The sequence below is a fragment of the Lepisosteus platostomus genome, chromosome 8 (genome assembly GCF_059453375.1).
Source record: "Lepisosteus platostomus isolate fLepPlt1 chromosome 8, fLepPlt1.hap1, whole genome shotgun sequence".
NCBI lineage: Eukaryota > Metazoa > Chordata > Actinopteri > Semionotiformes > Lepisosteidae > Lepisosteus > Lepisosteus platostomus.
This window is the reverse complement of record NC_142618.1, coordinates 15,813,263-15,832,114: the sequence shown is the minus strand read 5'-3', so window position 1 is coordinate 15,832,114 and position 18,852 is coordinate 15,813,263. Positions and strand designations below refer to the sequence as shown.

General features: G+C 43.6%; 1 long non-coding RNA gene across 1 annotated transcript in view; it reads right to left on the bottom strand.

Annotated features, from left to right (window-relative positions):
* Nucleotides 1–2,746: 2,746 nt before the first annotated feature.
* The window catches only part of LOC148656764 (uncharacterized), a 37,463-nt gene continuing 21,357 nt past the window's right edge, over nt 2,747–18,852 (bottom strand). The window contains exon 2 of the long non-coding RNA XR_015940815.1: nt 2,747–2,928. This is a non-coding gene — a long non-coding RNA (uncharacterized LOC148656764). The remainder of the gene's footprint in view (nt 2,929–18,852) is intronic.

Genomic DNA, 18,852 nt, shown 5'->3' with positions numbered 1-18,852 from the left:
GAAAGCACAAGTACTGGTCCTGCAAGCACAGCTCCATCTCCTGCAAGCACAACTACTGGTCCTGCAAGCACAGCTCCATCTCCTGCAAGCACAACTACTGGTCCTGCAAGCACAGCTCCATCTCCTGCAAGCTCAACTACTGGTCTTTCAAGCACAACTACTGGTCCTGTAAGCACAACTACTGGTCCTGTAAGCACAACTACTGGTCCTGTAAGCACAACTACTGGTCCTGTAAGCACAACTACTGGTCCTACAAGCACAACTACTGGTCCTACAAGCACAACTACTGGTCCTACAAGCACAACTACTGGTCCTACAAGCACAGCTCCATCTCCTGAAAGCACAACTACTGGTCCTGCAAGCACAGCTCCATCTCTTGCAACCACAGCTCCATCAGCTGCAAGCTCAACAGTTTCTCCTGTGGCCAGCACAACTTCACCAGCACCAGCAACTGCTCCCCTGCAGTTCAGTTTGAATCAGACTTTTACTACTGACCTCGAGAACTCCAACTCTGTTGCTTTTATAACTTTGGCAAATACTATTACTACCCAGGTGAGTGTGTGTGAAAGTGGACAAAATAAATAATTGCATTACAGATTACTTGCAAATGCGTTAAAACATTATAATAACTGCACCTTATATTGGTTGTGTATTAAACTAGGATCACAAACTTGAACAGAAGCACAACTCAGGTACTAGAATGGGCTGGAACTGCAGAGTTTTGACATTAGTATTGAAATCATCCAGATGTCCTTATGTTCTGACTCTCCCAGAAGTAGCAGAACATGATCTACAGATGTTTGTTTCTCATCTGTTAGATTTGTGTGTTGGTTATAATTGAATGTTGGTGAGGGTGTTACTGCTCTGGAACAGATACACCTGTATTCAAGTCCAAATGCAGACACTGCTGTTGTATCCTTCATCACAATACTATAATTGACCCCGGGTAGCCCAGTTCTGTAAGGGGGTATCTGTTATGAGCACTGCGGCTTAAACTGCGATAGACTATAAAACACAGCTAGAGCAACCAGGTATTCAAGACTCCTTATCACCTAAATGACCATGATAAGATCTTTCTCCATGACCTGCACTGGCTGCTGAAGAGATTTATCTTATTGAACTTAATGGTGCTACTAGTTCACGTTTTGTAACTTTCGTACATCAACAACATCTGTACTGTATATGTCTTCCAACTCAGTCAGTCTGGATTTTCCCAGAGTTAAGATGAAGAAAAAAAATAAATGTGTAACATTTCTTACATGCGGCAAATTAAAAGTGAAAATATATTCCTACATAAGTGCACAAATCTCACTGTTTCTGGTGTGAGTTTGTGATGAAGACCTGTCTTTGTACATGCTTTCTCTCTTCCAATGGAAAAATCAGCAAGGGACAGCAAATGTCAGTATTTCTGCTAGGCAGGAACAGAGAGCACAGCTGAACAGGAAAAATGATAAAAGTGATTCTGCAAGAGTGAGCTTGAGGTCTCAGGCTGTTTGTTTCCTTGCAGGTGGATACCGTTTACAAGAGAAGATTTCCCAAAACATTCCGTCGCTCCAGAGTGAGAAGATTCAGGTAAGAGTTGAGCTCAGTCTTAATACAGATAAAGTTCTGTTTTAAAAGCTGAAATTACAGTCTGGTGGAGAGCAGTACCTGTATAAACACTGCAGGCTTGTCCCTCACTGTCAGTTTAGACTCGCTGCAACAGCATAGGAGTGAGAGACTGTTCAGCCCACAGTACAAAATCACCCTGTCAGATCTGCACTCACACCTGGAGCTGGTCTCTGGATGTGGAGACTAAGTGTGAGAGTGAAGAGACTAAGAGACTGCAAAGATTTGCAAGAAACCTCCTTCATTGCTATTCACTTCCTTTCCTCAGGCGAGGATCAGTCATTACTGACATGGACCTGGAGTTCACGAACCAGACCTCTGTGCCCAGTGCGTCTGAGATTGTTAATACTCTGAAGACAGCTTTGAATGATTCAGCTCTCAACCTGACGATACAGTCCGACACCATTACAGTCCCAGGTAAGCAAGGCTTTATGACATCATCTTCATGCCCAACACATGACACAGAAATTCAGCTTTGCAGTCGAACCTTCATTATGAATGTTTATTTGGAACAAGAAAGAACAAAGCAGCAAAGTGTGGAAAAGAATCATATGAATAGAATGAAAACATGAATAAAGGTGAGTATTTGCCTACCTTTATGACCATTATACATCATCTATATTCCATGTGTTTTCATCCACACTGCCCTAATGTGAATCAGCTGCGTTGAGCATTAAAAACATAACAAAGCTTACAGGCAAGGGAAGGCCGTTTGCCCATTCAGCCTGTTTTGTGGTTAGTAATTTATTGGTCCCAGGATCTCATCCAGGTGCATCTTGAAGGAAGCCAGGGTATTGGCCTCAACAACATGGCTGGCCAGAATCTTCCATAATTCCCCCCCAAACACACACACTTTGTGTAAAAGATTTCCTCATGTTATATGTTTTAAGTGCACTTCCCTGTAGTTGAACTATAAGAATGCAAGAAAACCCAACATGATTTCCTACATTACCTGCTTATGAAACAGCTTAATTATATCACTTTTAATAATAAATATATACATATATTTTCTTCTTCAACTAGACAATACGACATCCACAACTACAGCATCTCCAACAACTGTGTCTCCTACAACCACCCCTTCATCACCTGCAAGCACAGCTCCATCACCTGCAAGCACAACTACTGGTCCTGCTAACACAACTACTGGTCCTGCAAGCACAACTACATCTCTTACAAGCACAACTACTGGTCCTACAAACACAGCTCCATCACCTGCAAGCACAACTACTGGTCCTGCTAACACAACTACGGGTCCTGCAAGCACAGCTCCATCACCTGCAAGCACAACTACTGGTCCTGCAAACACAACTACTGGTCCTGCAAGCACAGCTCCATCAGCTGCAAGCTCAACAGTTTCTCCTGTGGCCAGCACAACTTCACCAGCACCAGCAACTGTTCCCCTGCAGTTCAGTTTGAATCAGACTTTTATTCCTGACCTTGAGAACTCCAACTCTAATGCTTTTATAACTTTAGCAAAAAATATTACTACCCAGGTGAGTGTGAAGGTGGGCTAAATAAATCATTACATTACAGATTGACTGCAAATGTGTTAACACACTAAAATGACTGGGTATGTTTTGGGTATGTATCAAACTGGGATCACAAACTTGAACAGAAGCACAACTCAGGTACTAGAATGGGCCGCAGCTGCAGAGTTTTGACAGAACCTAATGAGACTACTAGTTCACATTTGTAACTTTCGTACATCAACAACATCTGTACTGTAAAAGTCTTCCAACAGTCTGAACTTCCACAAAGTGAAGGAGAAGAAAAAGAATAAATGTGTAAAACTGTGATGAACTGTTACAAGTTCATATGAAAAGTTGAAATATGGGGTCATCAAAGGTTCTTACATGCGGCAAATTAAAAGTGAAAATATATTCCTACATAATTGCACAAATTTCACTGTTTCTGGTGTGAGTTTGTGATGAAGACCTCTCTTTGTTACATGCTTTCTCTCTTCCAATGGAAAAATCAGCAAGGGACAGCAGGTGTCGGTATTTCTGCTGTGCAGGAACACAGAGAGCACAGCTATACAGGAAAAGTGATAAAAGTGATTCTGCAAGAGTGAGCTTGAGGTCTCAGGCTGTTTGTTTCCTTGCAGCTGGATATCGTTTACAAGAGAAGATTTCCTAACACATTCCTTCGCTCCAGAGTGAGAAGATTCAGGTAAGAGTTGAGCTCAGTCTTAATACATATAAAGTTCTGTTTTAAAAGCTGAAATTACAGTCTGGTTGAGGCAGCTCCTGTATAAACACTGCAGGCTTGTCCCTCACTGTCAGTTTAGACTCGCTGCCACAGCATAGGAGTGAGAGACTGTTCAGCCCACAGTACAAAATCACCCTGTCAGATCTGCACTCACACCTGGAGCTGGTCTCTGGATGTGGAGACTAAGTGTGAGAGTGAAGAGACTAAGAGACTGCAAAGATTTGCAAGAAACCTCCTTCATTGCTATTCACTTCCTTTCCTCAGGCGAGGATCAGTCATTACTGACATGGACCTGGAGTTCACGAACCAGACCTCTGTGCCCAGTGCGTCTGAGATTGTTAACACTCTGAAGACAGCTTTGAATGATTCAGCTCTCAACCTGACGATACTGTCTGACACCATTACAGTCCCAGGTAAGCAAGGCTTTATGACATCATCTTCGTGCCCAACACATGACACAGAAATTCAGCTTTGCAGTCGAACCTTCATTATGAATGTTTATTTGGAACAAGAAAGAACAAAGCAGCAAAGTGTGGAAAAGAATCATATGAATAGAATTAAAACATGAATAAAGGTGAGTATTTGCCTACCTTTATGACCATTATACATCATCTATATTCCATGTGTTTTCATCCACACTGCCCTAATGTGAATCAGCTGTGTTGAGCATTAAAAACATAACAAAGCTTACAGGCAAGGGAAGGCCGTTTGCCCATTCAGCCTGTTTTGTGGTTAGTAATTTATTGGTCCCAGGATCTCATCCAGGTGCATCTTTAAGGAAGCCAGGGTATTGGCCTCAACAACATGGCTGGCCAGAATCTTCCATAATTCACCCCAAAACACACACACTTTGTGTAAAGGATTTCCTCATGTTATATGTTTTTAGTGCACTTCCCTTTAGTTGAACTATAAGAACCCAAGAAAATCCAACAAGATTTTATACATTACCTACTTATGAAACAGCTTAATTATATCACTTGTTAATAATATACATATCATCTCTCTTCCTCAACTAGACAATACTACATCCACAACTACAGCATCTCCAACAACTGTGTCTCCTACAACCACCCCTTCATCACCTGCAAGCACAGCTACTGGTTCCACAAGCACAGCTGCATCTACTGCAACAACTTCTTCTACAACATCAACAACACCTCCAAGCACCACTGTGGTGGTAGAAGTAACTGCTCCTCTTCGCTTCAGCATAATGCAAACCTTTATTGCAAGTCTTGCAGATACCAACTCTTCAATTTTCCAGAACTTTGCGAGTGGAGTTACTGATCAGGTGAGTTCATGAGGAATAATGCCACCCAAGTATTAGTCGTGTTTGGCTGAGGTTCAGCCCACTGGCTATCGGATGAGGAGAACTGGATTCCCATGCAGTATGAGGAGCTAGATAAGGGGGGAACTGCACAGCTGGAGATGGGGTGGGAGAAGGATGTGCGAGTTGGAATGTGAAAAGTAATGGGATTTGTGTGTGACAGTATATATACTGGATATCTTTGAGAGTTTGTTTGTTTGTATCCTCGCTTTGTGTTTTCTGTTTGGTTTTTCTCTGAGTACTCTAGTTTCCTCACACAGGCCAAAGACATACTGGTATGTTAACTGGCTTCTGGGAAAACTGGCCCTGGCATGTGTGTCTATGTTTAAGTCTGTGTCTGTCCTGTAATGGACTGCTGTCCACCACCCTTGCTTGCCAGGATAGGCTCTGGCTCCCCTGCAAACCTGTACTGGATAAAGCAGTTAGAAAATGAGCGGATGAACGGACGCCGCCTTAGGAGTCACCAGTAACTCCTTTACTGAAATGAAAAAGAATTTGCCAACAGATCCTTATTAGTTTTAAAGTAGAATATCCCCCCTTTCTGAGATCTGTGCTCCTATCTGACTATCCCAACCTTTCAACTCTATTTTTTCCAAATATCCTCAGGTGTTATCTTGTCTCGTTCTTCACTCTTTTTAAAGAGAGCTTTGACTTGACTTTTGACGTCAGGCAGAATTACTTCTCTCTGTTGTGGCCGTATTGTCTCACCTTCTAAAACAAATCCCTCTCTCAGCTCAGCCAGAACTAGGACCCTAAGAACGTAGTCATACTGAATGACCTCTGTGATTTTTATCACTTGTGGCAAATTAAAGTATCAGCAGAATAAGAGCATAAACTACATGTACATGAGAGCTGCTCACTGCCATAAACACTGAACAGTCCCCTTCAGGACTATACCTACTGCTTTCTATAAGAACTACGATGTATAATTAGATTATACAAAACGAATTATACAACAATTATATCGTAATAACCACTTCTTGATAAGGTCTGTACTGCAAGGCAACAGGAAAAGCAGAGCTTGCAGATTTTCAGTCTTTTCTGTTCTTTTGCAGGTGAATAAGGTTTACAAGAAAAAATATACCACATTCCTTCGTTCCAGAGTGAGAAAGTTCAGGTAAGAGCTGAGCTGTGTCTAAGGAGAACTCTATCAATTCAGTATCAATTCTGCTTTTCCCAAAGTTATGGAGACTCTTTAGAGATCAGGGTACTGACATTGTTGCCACAGTCTCAGTATTTACTAGAAAAGCCCAACAGTGATGTCTATCAATGCATTCTAAAATACAGAGGACAGTATCAACCCCAACACAAGGAAATAAAGAGCACAGTGCTCATTAAAGCTCTAACACAGAGTTACACAGTGCACTACTCAGTACAGCTCTTACAAACTATATTACACAGTAAAGTGTTCAGTATTCATTTCAACATGGAGTGGAGACCACACTAGCGTAGGACTGTGTTACATTTAACAACATAAGAAAGGTTATACAATATACATAATATACGTACCCAATATATACAATATATAAAACAGATTCACACAAATCCTTGTGTTAAAAAGTGCCTCCTGTCCTGACTGGAAGAGCTCACCTCAAGGTATTGGCTTCAATAACATGGTTGTTTCACCTGTTCCATACTCCCACCACCATTTGTGTAAAGACATGCTTCCTGATCTCGGGTTTAAATGCACTCCCCTGTAGTTTCCACCTGTGTCTGTTAGTAAGTGTTTCCAATTGATTCAGAAGAATTGGACATAGCTGAGTTTGAATTTCTCTATTATTTTTTCTTTCTTCAGTCGGGGATCAATTGTGGCCGACATGGACCTGGTATTCCGAAATACTTCTCCTTCTGCAACTGATATTGTCAACACCATGAAGGACGCAATAGCTAACTCTGAGGTCATCATGCCAATAGATGTAAATTCTATTATATCCTCAAGTAAGTGTAACCCTGTCCTAGTTGTTTCCAATAGCAGGACATAGCTATTAGTATATGCTTTCTAGCGGGGCACATGGGTATGAATGTATTGTAGAGAACCGGGTGCAGAATAACTGGCTGCTATTAGTCAGGTTGACTCTGAGACGCTGGACCGCACATGCGAACTACATCCCCCATAAACCCACTGGGCGACTTCCTGCCAAGTCTCTACCTCTCGAGTCGTCGAGCTCCTGTCAGTTGTGACGTCTTGCACAGATCGATTAGCCTGTGGTCTGGTGGTAGGGCTGGGATCTCTTATTTGACATTTTTAATTCAGAGAAACAGAGAACAATACAAAAGGTTTCCACATGATTTCCACCGGTGGCCCAGGACACAAGGATCATAATTTGTAGTGAGGAAACCAACTCATAGTTACCTACACGTTACCTTCTCTGTTTAACAAGATTTGAACGCGCTCGAACATCATATCATATTACATAACGTCATAAATAAGAACTTTACAATTTCATTACAACTTACTTTAACTCATCTCTAACAAAAAATCTTTATTAGTAACCTGACAGCTTTACATAGTTAACTAACGCCATACGTTTATGTGTCCCACCCCAAAAGACCCCGGATTTTAACATGAATTAAATACAATTTACACTATACTATAAATTTAATATCCCCAAAACACATTTCCTCTGGTGGGTTGGTCTCACCCCACCAAACTGATACAAATACCATGGGAAGGTTTTCAGACGCTAATACACATACCGCAAATAATGCCGGGAACCGCACTAATAGTGTGCGAGAGGACGCTGTTGCGTAGTTAACTCCTGTGCTACTAGCTTGTAAAGTAGATGTATACATCAGCCTCAAGCAGGTCATAATCCTTCTGTTCACCTGCTTTTCAATTTCAAGGTCTGCAAGGTCAGATACCACAGACGTCAGAGCAAACCACTGTATTCTGAGAGCCCACACGCAGCCTGTCAGACACTAGCTTAAGTGCCGAGAAAAATGTGAACGTATTTGAAACCTTAAAAAATTCTTAGATCTTAATTTAGTCTTTATCTTAATCTTAGTCCTTAATTTTAGTCCGTGGCTTCCCGAGATACCAAACTTTCTGAGCTGCGTGAGAAAACAATAGTCTCCGATTGAGTTTGTTTACTGTCTGGTATACCGTACATCGGTCTCCCATTTCAAGGTGGAGGGGATTGTTGTGCCAAGAAGCTGAAAGGTATTTAACCTCCGCACAATCTGACCAACAATCACAAGAGGCTGTAGGTCGTTCCTGTCCCATCTGAAATCAAAGATGACTGACCTCTTTGGTGTTCCTGACATTGAGCTAGAGATTGCTTTGACTGCACCAGCTCCTCAAAGCAGTGAGCTGTGCAGAGCTTCTTCCGTTTTAGTCATTAGTCCTGCCAGGGTATTATCATCTGCAAACGTAATTAATTTCACAGATTCAGTCGTAGATACCCAGGCAGTAGCACACAAGGAGTACAGAGGTGACAGACAGCAGCTTTGAGGGGCTCCTGTGTTTAAGGGCAGTGGCTGGGTGAGCTTCTGCTGTTCAATGACCACCTGCCTACCGCCCGATAAAAAAAAATAGAATCCAGAAACATGTTTAATTTACTTACGCCCACGTTTAACCTTAAGATTCAGTTAGGGGATGGCGCCCCCTGTTGTCAGGAATAAGTGGACCCTGCTGCTGTCCTCCATGTGTGATAGAATCAAGGTTTCCTGGCGGACAGCTGGAAGATTAGACTCACTCCAGTGCCTGGTTGTGCTGCTGCAATCGATTCTGCTCATTGTTGCTTTCGGACCCGAGTGTGTTCAGCAAGAGCCTGGCTCGCTGCCCTTCCAGTTTCGGTGTTTAAATAGTAATTATTTCTCGCTCCTTCCCCCGCAGACAACCCGCCTTCCTCGGCCCCCGCCCTGCGGACCAGCCTGTCCTCGCTCCTCGCCCTGGCTTTGGCCACAGTGCTTGTTGTAGTGACACAATGGCTCCACTAGATGTCGCCAACGAGCCCTTCTTGCCTGAAATATTTATTCTTTCACGTAAAACGAAACATGGTCTTAATGTTTGTTATATTGCTTTACTTTGGGAAATGCAATGAAATGCATAGCACTGTGGGTTTGTTTTAAACACAGTTTTAGGATATTATTACTTTTTCCAGAGATATGTTATATTAATGAGTAGACTTTGTTCTGGGACTCTTATGAGCTAAAAGTGCACGAGTCTGTAATTCTGGTCATACAGGCCCATGATGAGCCTAAGGTCACTGATGGGTTTCCATCTCAAGTCACAGAAGTTAATGTACATCAGAATCTCACAATAGCAGTCTGCTTTAGTTTGCACTATGCCTGCATTTCTTTGTTTATTGCGGTTGTGGTTTAAAAATAAGTTACACTAAATTCTATTCCTCTGATATGTAGACCCCTATCTCCCCTCTTCGCCAGAGCTTTCACTCTTTTTACAGTTTCAGTTACAGCTACCCATGTCCATGTCACTACTGTTACAACCCTGACTGTGACTCCTCCCATTCCCGGAGGTATCATTCCTGTCACTGCCCCAACGGTGACTACGCACATTCCCAAAGGTACTGCATGTCACTGCTTCATCTGACTCTGCCCATTTCCAAAGATACTGCCCAGTCACTGTCTCGTCCGACTCCGCCCATTCCCAAAGGTATCACCCGTCACTGCCTCATCTGACTCCGCCCATTTCCAAAGGTACCGCCCGTCACTGCCTCATCTGACTCCGCCCATTCCCAAAGGTACCGCCCGTCACTGCCTCATCTGACCTCGCCCATTTCCAAAGGTATCGCCCATCACTGCCTCATCTGACTCCGCCCATTTCCAAAGGTACCGCCCGTCACTGCCTCATCTGACTCCGCCCATTCCCAAAGGTACCGCCCGTCACTGCCTCATCTGACCTCGCCCATTCCCAAAGGTACCACCCGTCACTGTCTCCTCCGACTCCACCCATTTCCAAAGGTACTGCCCGTCACTGCCTCATCTGACCTCGCCCATTTCCAAAGGTATCGCCCATCACTGCCTCATCTGACTCCGCCCATTCCCAAAGGTACCGCCCGTCACTGCCTCATCTGACCTCGCCCATTCCCAAAGGTACCACCCGTCACTGTCTCCTCCAACTCCGCCCATTTCCAAAGGTACTGCCCGTCACTGCCTCATCTGACCTCGCCCATTTCCAAAGGTATCGCCCATCACTGCCTCATCTGACTCCGCCCATTTCCAAAGGTACCGCCCGTCACTGCCTCATCTGACTCCGCCCATTTCCAAAGGTACCGCCCGTCACTGCCTCATCTGACCTCGCCCACTCCCAAAGGTACCACCCGCCACTGACTCCTCCGACTCCACCCATTTCCAAAGGTACCGCCCGTCACTGCCTCATCTGACCTCGCCCATTCCCAAAGGTACCGCCCCATCAGTGCCCTGTCTGACTCCGCCCATTCCCGCCCAAACCTCCTCTATCATAATTATATAATATAGCATACAATTACTAGTGACAGGTTTGGTGACAGGTGTAAAGACTGTTCTGGATTAACAGTTTTTAAAAAATCCTCTGCTAATGAGTGTCAAGAACAACAAACAGCAGCATAGCAATGCTGCACATTGGTGGTGGTGGAGGGGATCCCCATTACCTGTAAAGTTCTTTGAGTGGAGTGTCCAGAAAAGCGCTATATAAGTGTAAGCAATTATTATTGTTATTATTATTATAATACAACTTCTGTGTTGCTACATGGCTTTTACCCACAACCAAAATCAACACTTCCTATTTTCGGATGTTCATCTGTGACTGAGTCACAGGCAACCTGTCAGGTCTTTGTGGCAGCTCTGCTGTGTGTCCAAAGCAGACATTTCAGTGTCTCGAAGTGAGAACTGACCCCTGTGACTTTTGTAAAGGTGATCGTGACACAGGCAGGCCTGGACTGCCTGGAGATTACAGAGAGGTGTGCTTAGTGATCCGGACGCATGTCAATTCTCAGAACCAAGTATAGTGCTTAGAAAATATTAAAAATGTTACCATAAGGTTTAGAAAATCTGAAAAGCTCTATTTTTGTTTTTTTTTGTTCATATATTTATATACTAATAAAACTTGCAAAAACCTGTCATCGTTGTTCTGTTTGATTTCTTCTTGGACAGACATGAATCACTGTTTTTACAGCCTCATCAGAAAGACTATCCAAAGTCCAGCCTGTGATTAAAAAAATATACAACGTGGTATTGACATTTTGAACCATTGTATACTTGAATTTAACAACCGGTTAATGTTTAAATCATCAGAGATGTAAGTTTGAGAAGTGACAACAGTAATCCTATATGCACTATTATGTGTTATGTCAGTGCTGCTATGCAAGTGTGTTTAATCAGTAGTCCAGCAGTAGCCCAGCAATAACTAGGGTTGTAGTTTCAGATGATCTGCCACTAGAGAGTATCCAATGCTCCACTGTGTGCAAAAAGGTTCAGATATGGTGCATTGATTGATTACTTAATTGGTTAAGGGGTGAGAGTCACATTCTCACATGGGGTTCATGTAGATATTTGGTATGTAAAAGGGTTCATGGATTTACCTTTTGTTAGATCAATTCGACTAGGTTTTCTTTTTGCGCGTCATGATGTACTTTGTTAAAAAAAGCTTCTTCCAGTGCTTTCCTTTCCAGTGTGGTTTGTCCTAGTGCTCAAGCCTCACTCTTGAACAGATGATGGGATTTGATGACTGTCACCTTGAAGAATTTCTTCAGAAACCATGGTGAAACCTGAACTAGAGGACTACAAGAGAGAACTACAATAAATCCTTTCTGCAAAGGGTTGTGGGAGTCTGGAACAGCTCAGCTGCGGACGACGAGCTCTTGGACGGATGAGATCCTCTGATCAAATAGCTGCCGAAGAACTGAACAAATCACATGGGCCAAACGTCCTCCTCTTTTGTGACCATCTGTAAGTTCTGAAGTGTTTTGATAAACATGGGCCAGTGCTCCAGATTTCCATCCATTTTTCTAACCGCTTTATTCAATCCAGGGTTACAGGGCAGCTGGAGCCTTTCCCAGCAAGCAATGGGTGCAAGGCAGGGTACACACTGGAAGGGACGCCAGTCCAATCATGCAGCAGGGCCAGTTTTTTCTGAGTAAACATTTAGCCTTCCAGTAGATCTTTGGACTGTAGGAGGAAACTGGAGCTCTTGGAGAATTGCCAAATAGGGGGAGAACATACAAACTCCATGCAGATAGCACCAGAGACAGCATTGTCCTGTTCAATTATAGTGTTGCCTATTCACTTTAAACATTTAGGTATAATTGTAGCACCCAAAGGGTGAATGATCTTACGCAGCTCTTTCTGGAACGGCACTGGGGTATCGGCTTCAGTAACTGCACAGCTTGTTCCACACTCTCACCACCCTTTGTGTATCGTTTTAAAAACTTCCACATAGATTCCGATTGTGTCCTCTAGTTTGTGTTCCAATGCTGGGTTGACTTTCACAGTGTCTTGGACGCTGTGAGTAATTGACACCGGTTGTCTAATCTTCCTTGTTCAAGACCACGACTCTTCAGGGGCCTGAGTGTGTCAGTGTAGGACATTCTCTTCAGCCCAGGTAGGAAGATCAGTCTAGTTCTTTCCTGTCTGATTTTGGAGTAGTAACATCCACTTGTAACGTGGTGACCCAATAAGGCCTCATTTTGAATGTTGTGTACATAATGTATTTATGCAGTTTCAACATCCCACCTCCTGATTGCCATTCAACACTATTGTGTTTTATTTTTCAAAATGGTCAACAGAATTTATATTCTATTTGCTTTTTGACCCATTCCAAATGTGAAAATGATTGGAGCAGATTTTTCACATGGTCATCGGTCAGTCAGTTTTCAGTTTCTTCAGTTCTTTTCCACAGAGAAGACCCCGCAAGAGCTTCGGAATTCCTGGGTGACAGACCATCTCACCTGGCAGTTTTGACCACTTCAATTTAATGCTTTATCCGTCTCGGTAAACCTGTGTGCCACGACGCTGCTCAGTTGCTTGCTATAAAAAGGCATTTCATTGAAATTAAATGCATTAAAAAAGTATTTAAAATGCATGTGTACAATACACATAATAACATGGAATTTAAACAGCTCTTTCTCATTGCTTTATTGAGCGATTTACAATTAACTGGCAGATAAACTGCACTGTGAAACATGCGCTCGGCCCTGTAGCCGAAATTGCTGGAGTGATTAAACATGAAAGGGTGCCTGGTTAAGGAGGTAGTGTAGTTCCATCTACCCCTGCCTCCTTCCCCCTCAGATCTATAATTAGTCCTGGTACTTCCTTCTGACATGACGTTCGAAAAGCAGCGTCTGCCTGTATCAGTGTTCGATCGCCTGAGACGTGTTTTTCTTCCTCCAGGCGAAGATTGGATCTGTCGTCGGCATGCAGGACTGTCTCAGGGGCGAAACGTGCTCGAAGGCCAAAAGAAAAGGCAGCACCTTCCTGGGCTCCAAGGAACTCCTTTGTGGTGCCAGAATTGTCTTCGCTGGCTCTGCTGAATAGGAGCTCTGCTGGACCCCCAGCAGCCTCTTTCCCATTGGATGATGCTGTGGATATCCGCAAGAATCAACGCCGGATTTTGTTTTCAGCCCATCTCCGAACTTCAGCACTTAATTGGACTCAAGAAGAGTCTTGGTTTTAGATCTCAATAGATTGCTTTCTGGAACGTGACTGCAGAAAACCCGCTCCTGTTAGAATTAAAATATGATAGCGCCGTGTGTCGCTGTGTTGAGACATTCCACGGAGATAACATAATGTCCCATATAAGAAGAAGAAGTGCACTTGTCCTTGAGATCACTTCTTTACACAGAGGGTGGTGGGGGTGTGGAACAAGCTGTCCAGCCATATTGGTGAAGTCCATACCCTGGATTCTTGCAAGAAGCAACTTGTTTAGGACCTTCCTCTCTCACTGACTAGATTGACTGAATGACCTCCTTTGTGACCTTTTTCACTCTTTTTTACCCTCCTGTTTTCAGTTTTAAGTGCACTTCTGGGTAGTTTCAACTTGTGTCCTCTGGCTGGCTTTTTCATTCTCAAGAAAGTCAGACCAGGGCTTGGCATAAACAGCAGCTCATTTTTGCGACTTTCAACAGGGACACAGAGAACTCATTATTCATTTGTGTCTTTACCACAACGACAGGAAAAACACTTTTTGAAACCTAGCGCTTACTAGAATTTGTTCACGACTGTTATCCTTCGGTATTCCAAATTGCTGTGAAGTACATTTTAGCCCAGAGTGAACTTCAGCAACAGACGTTAGGTTTATCGGTCACAATTGGACTTACAGGAAAGTGTGTTACAGAACTAGCTAATTCACACAGAGAACTGTGAAACAATTGATTCTCTGCTGATTATGTGGGTTGTCATTGGAACCATTTCTTGGAATGTGAACATTCTTCACTCTGTTTTAGCAATGCAAGGGCACTGGCAACACACGAAGAGGAAGTGGTGTGCTGTTTCAGGGGCGAGATTCCTGGAGCTCCTGTCATGAATATGTCTACAATGAGGCTCAGCAGGCTTGAACTGATGCAGCCTGAGTACCTGCAGGACAGGCCCACTTACTGGAATACATACAGGTCTTATGTGACTTTTGGATTTATAAGGAAGATGAAGTGGAAACTATGCAGAAGAGCATTTGAAACCAAGAACAGGAGGCACTTTGTTACACAAAGAGTGGTGGGGATGTGGAACAAGATCAGCTTCCAGACAGGTCATGTGTGCTGTGCACACTAATTCAACACTGAATCCGTGTATCTAATTAAGGAATATATTTGATTCCACTCAACGGCAGTTTTAGAACCAGCCCTGGCTAGCCTGGAAATGATGGGGTTTTGTCTTAGGTTCTGTAAAACCCCAGGACTCTTTAGTAACATTTGAACATTGAACACTCATTCCTTCTTATAATGTTTCCACACCAGAAGGCCTGACAATGGGAGAATTAGCAATTAATTTTTAAAGAACTCCCAGAGTGTTTATCAACAACCATCTAACCTCGTGTTTGTTTGGAAAAAAATATTGCAACTAACATCCTACGAAAATGATTTATAAAACCATAATATTTAAGATAACCACCTAAAAAAGTTAACAAAATATAAGCAAGAAAAATGACTGCACAAGTGTAAATGAAAACAAGCTCAATTTGTACACTTCCTTTCGGCCTTGTTACAGCCAGTGGTTTTATAAAGACCAGGTAATAAAGGGGTGAAGAGAACTAACTTGGCAGAGATAACCTTCAGAATCTAAATCACAGTCCAGACAATACCAGTAATTCAGCTCCCTGATCTCTGTCTGCCAATGCCCTATATATTCACAGAACATCTTCACTTAATACTGCTGTCACGATTGTAGTCCCTCCCTCTTAGGGCGCTCCGGCTCGTTCACTTTCTTCTAGTTGATTTTGTGCTCCTGCTCCCTGTTCCAGCCCACCTTTAAAAGCCAGACGCTCACTCTGTTCCAGGGCTCTGCATTGGAACACGGACGCCCGGAGGCTCGCCTATCACCGAGTCGCCCTACGTCCGCGGCTCGGGTGGCATTCTCCTCCTAGGTGTCCTGAACTAGCCGAGCCCGGGACCTGGACCGCCTGGTTCCGTTCCCCCTGACCCTTCTCCGGATTCCGCTCCAATTTTTTAACTTTGTGTTGTTCGTCTTGGATTTATCACCCGGCTCTGGACCTTTGCCGGCATTGGACTTCCCTTTGGACTCCCTTTTGGACTGTTCGCCTGGACCACGCCCCCCGGAGCACCTTTGTCACGCCCCCGCTATTTCCTCGTGTCCCCGTGTGTGTTCACTCCCTTCCGGATTGTGTCATCTGCTAGGGTCCTGAAAGACGCTTCATAACAACTGTACTGTACAACTGTACAGTGACGTATATGTATGGGAATGTATGTATGATATTGAATGTTTACAGCCCAGATGGTACGTTTCTGGTGATCATGGCAGAAGAAGGGTGCCTCTCGAAAGCACTGTGTCCTTGCTGAGATGCCATACTATACTCCTGACTCCCACCGGCCCGCAGCCTCCTCGGACAGTCTTACAGGACAGAGGAACACAGGGAGCCCATTGGATAGTTAGCAGTTATTTGAATGAATGTTAACGGTAACACTGGGAGGAACAGTGCCCCGAGGCCAATAGTGACTTATTTCAGACCAGTAACTCATTGACAATACAGTTCCATTTGTACATGGAGGCTGAATGATTCACCTGGAGCTCCCTTCCAAAGACAGGCTGGCAGGTTATTTGGTTTCTGGGAAAACTGGCCCTGGTGTGAATTGTGCATGTCTGTGTGTGTACCGTATCCTGTGATGGACTGGCGTCCCATCCAGGGTGTACCCTGCCTTGTGCCCGTTGCTTGCTGGGATAGGCTCAAGCTCCCCTGTGATCCTGTCCTGGATAAAAAGGTTAGAAAATTAGATAGATGAGTTTACCTAGAAAACGTTACAGGCTTGCCTTGAAGTTTGTAATCTTTTTTTTATTAGGTTTATTTTAATTTTCATTGGTGCTCTTTTTTAAAATATAGTGTTTTCTAAGCCCCAGCAAAATGATGAATTTGCACAACCAGTGTATTTTAGTTGCAGCTCTGGGAAACAGAACTAGATAACATGATTCAGCAGTCTGTACATGTATTAGGGGACTTGTTCATTAACTTTCATACCCATGCATGCTCTTCAAAAACACCATGAACCTGAGAGGTGTAACTAGTGAGGAATGCACGAGTACAATCAGTGCCTGAGTCCAAGAGGAGGAAAGGTCAGGATGTTTTAAATGCTGTGTATATCTGGCAAAAAGCACACATGACACATTCTCGGTTAATATCTAATCTTGTGCACACTGGGGATTTTGTAGTGTAACCTGTTTCACAGGAGATAACATCAGGGCTGAATCCCAGTGTCAATCTCTCCATCTCCACCTCCCTTTCCTCTGTCACCGCGGTGCGGAGGGTTTATACTTGCAGGGTGGATCTGCCAGTTTGGAGGAAACAACAGTGCATCAGAGAATGTCCTTTGTTTAAATCAACACTGAACACAGTCTCACAGCTCTGATGAGTGGTGTCTGAGGAGTCAGGAAAGAACAGTGCTGGACTGAGAAAGTCTTTGTCTTTCCCAAGACACTGGCCACAGCGAGCCCCTGTCTCTGAGGTATTTCCTCACACCCTGATAGACTTCACTGGATTCAGCCCAGAAAACATTAACCAGATACATCCTGGGGCTTAAGAGAGAGTCTATCACTGACAGACTGAAGGAACTGAGTCTCTTTTGTTTCTGAAGGGAGTGTCCTACACTGACAGGCTAAAGGAACTGAGTCTCTTTAGCCTTAAACACAGAAGACTCGTAGGGCACGTGATGCAAGTGTTAAAATCCCCCTTGGCACAGACAAGGTCAACCCAGTAGATGTCTTCAGAGCAGTGATAACAGAACCACAGGACACAAGTGGACATTTAAAATTGAGAACAGGAGACACTCTTTATACAGAGATTGGTGAGGATGTGGAACAAGCTGCCCAGTCATGTTATTGTAGCGAATACACCATTTCTTTAATGAAATGGGTAATTAAGCAACTAACTATACCAAAGAAAGTTGAAAAATGCTAAATGCCCCCCCCTGTTTTACAAAATTATATGTTCTTCTTTAACTGTTTCTTGGAAAAGTACTCAGCCCCTTGCACAGTTTTCACGTTTGGTGGCTTTCACACTTTTGACACATCATGACACTTTTGTGTTAGCTGTTGACAGCTATTGCAGTATGTACACAACCCACTCCAAACATTCAAGGCTCAAAACAAAAAGCAAATACAGCACCCCTGCAACTCACAACTGGCAGCTTACTGAAGCTCAGCCTGGTCAGTACCTGGATGGGAGGCCTCCTGGGAAAAACTAAGGTTGCTGCTGGAAGAGGTGTTAATGGGGCCAACAGGGGGCGCTCACCCTGTGGTCTGTGTGGGTCCTAATGCCCCAGTTTAGTGATGGTGGCACTATACTGTAAAAAGCTGCTGTCCTTCGGCTGAGACGTAAAACCGAGGTCCTGACTCTCTGTGGTCATTAAAAATCCCAGGGTGTTTCTCCTGGCCAAATTACAAATTACACTCATGAGGCTTGCAGCTCATTGGCTCAACTGTATTCGTACAGGGCAGTTTTGAATTAAGGCACAATGGTGGCGCAGTGGCCAGAAACTCAAAAGTAACAAGAAACAAATAAAGAAGAGAAACCTGACTGATGATGTTAAAGATGGGAAACACTGAGTTAGAAAAGACCAAGGTGGTCATGTTGACATATCATCTGCGCCTTCTAGACAAGGAGGGTAAGCAATTTAAAGGTTTGGTTGGATATACTGTACGCGATCTAGTATCTGTGCAGTACTGCATACAGGGTTAAAAGAGTGGAATTTTAATCCAGCGGTTTAATGGCCAAATTTTCCATGTACTAGTAATGCATCATTTAGATTTCTGTGTGTTTGATCAGTGTGTTTCAGAAAACCTGCACTGGAATGTGTCCAGAGACGTCTGACTAGATGCATTCCCAGACTTTAAGGAGTGTCCAACAGAGACAGGCTGGAGGAACTGAGCCTGTGTCACCTGGTGTAATATTCCATGTGTTACACATCAGATACACCAAAATGAAGTCTTGGTTCTGAGCAGCCAAATAAATACTTTATAATACATTTAAGAGCATGAAAAGCTAACTAGTCTGTGTGGAAGGTTTAGCTGTTAACAGTACAATCGCTGCACATCAGCTGTATTACAGGTAG